Genomic DNA, 1965 nt, shown 5'->3' with positions numbered 1-1965 from the left:
TGCAGTGAATAATGACTTGAGGGAAGATGAGGTCAGACACAAGGGAGGCCAGATTAGGTCCACGTGACAGAAGCCGGAAGCTGGGGATAAGTGGTCAGATTATTATCTTTGCATTTTAAAAAATATCATATTTTATTTTTAAAAACCCAGACCTACTGAAAATTCTACAGCAGATGCCCAGAGCCTCTTCATGTGTTTCCCTACTGAATGAAAATGAGGACATTGTAGCTATGAGGGAGAAAACAGCCAGAGGCGACTGCAAGGGTCCAGACTAGAGAAGGCCATGCGGGAAGAAGAGAAGAGAGTGGGGCCAAAGAGAAGGGACCAAGAGAGAACACATGGCAGAATGTCTGGTTCTATAGGAAGGAGCTGGGGGAGGGGAGCCCTGGAGGCTCAGGGGCTAGAGAGGTCCAGTGTAGGGGCTTGGGTGATCAGTAATGGGAGGAGCCAGGACTCTACTAGGGACTTGCAATGCAGGGAAAGCCCAGACTGCCACCGTCCAGTTTGATATGTTATCGGGCACCTCAGCCTTCTGTTCTAAGTTTCTTTGGGACAAATGCCCCCACTGGCCTCACTTTTAGCTCTCACATTAGTATTCTTAGTGCCTTCAAGTGCATGTGTCGGCCATGTGTATGTACAGGCCAGAGAAGCGTGCTGCAGTATCTTCTATTCTCTCCCCAACTATATCCTTGAGACAGGGTCTCTCACTGTACATTTTGCTGTTTTTTGGCTAGGCTGACTGGCCAGAAAGCCCCCTCAACCCCCCTGTCTCTGTCCCACCCCTAGCTCCGAGAGGACGGCCATGTGCACCCATGTCTGTCATTTTCTGTGTGTACCGAGGAGCTGACCTCTCAGGCCTTTACGCTGGCACAGGAAGCACATTGTGCCATCTTCTCCAGCCAGTATTAATTATCTATAAGAATAATTGAAGAGGAAATGTGCCAATACTGCGATTATTCACTCCTTTATACTAAAATTAGTATCTCCAAAAGGACAAAGATGTTCCCTTTCATAACCCATTAACATACTGGTCAAAATCAGGAAGGCCAATACCAATTCAATACGATTTTCTACCTTGTAATCTATATTAAAATTTTGCTAGTTATTCAGATGATATCCTCAACAGCTTATTTGTCTGTTTATGTAGTAGTGATGCAATTGAGCTACGGCCTTGCCTGTGGGGGTAGGCACTCTCCTGAGGCACTTCTATGCCTTCTTGATAACAGCTTTTACTTCATCTAAGCTATACAGCAGTCAGCTGTCTCTGCTTTAAGACCTGGAAGAATATCCGTGTCCCCCCTTTTCCTCTCTCACTTGAAGAGTACCAGCTGGGTGTTTTGTGAAGGGTTTTTTGTGTCCTGTACCATGTTGGTTTTTTCTTTTCCTTTGTATGCGCAAGTGGTGGGTGGGGTGGAGTGGGTGGATGTGCACACGTATGCAGACAGCTAGAAGGACCACAGACTTCCTGCTCCATCACTGGCCCGCTCTATGCCCCGAGATAAAGTCTCTTACTGTAATGAGTACTGTAGTGTGTCAACTTGATGGGATCTAGAGTCCCCTAGAAAACAGCCTCTGGCACACATCTTGATTAAGGTGAGGTGGAAAGGCCTACCCTGGAAGCAAACTTCAACAGTTCCGTGGCCTTGAGTCCTGAGCTGTACAAAAGGCAGAAGGAAAGAAGGAAGGAAGGAAGGAAGGAAGGAAGGAAGGAAGGAAGGAAGGAAGGAAAGAAGCAGGAACCCTGGGCCTTCAGCTTCCTGCCTATGGATTCAAGGTGAGCAGTGCTCTCAAGCTCCAGCTGTCAAGACCCCCACCACAGTGGACCAAGCTGTAAGTAGGGAAGAGCCTTTTCTCCCTTGGGATGGTGCTTGGCTGGGGGATGGTGCTTGGCTGGGGGATGGTGCTTGGCTGGGGGATGGTGCTTGGCTGGGGGATGGTGCTTGGCTGGGGGATGGTGCTTGGCTG

The 1965-nt window shown here is 48.5% G+C and overlaps 1 protein-coding gene across 2 annotated transcripts in view; it reads left to right on the top strand.

The window, feature by feature from the left end:
* Positions 1-1615: 1615 nt before the first annotated feature.
* The window catches only part of Spn (sialophorin), a 10670-nt gene continuing 10320 nt past the window's right edge, over positions 1616-1965 (top strand). Inside the window, exon 1 of one of the 2 annotated variants that reach the window (XM_029479188.1) lies at positions 1616-1774. The gene's annotated coding sequence lies outside the window, so the exon portion shown is untranslated. Of the gene's footprint in view, positions 1831-1965 lie in introns of both variants that reach the window. The other variant, XM_029479187.1, reaches the window with a different exon arrangement.

Source organism: Mus caroli, chromosome 7 (genome assembly GCF_900094665.2).
Source record: "Mus caroli chromosome 7, CAROLI_EIJ_v1.1, whole genome shotgun sequence".
NCBI classification, from domain to species: Eukaryota; Metazoa; Chordata; class Mammalia; order Rodentia; family Muridae; genus Mus; species Mus caroli.
Note: the sequence above shows the minus strand (reverse complement) of the source record. Positions and strands in the feature narration are given on the sequence as shown.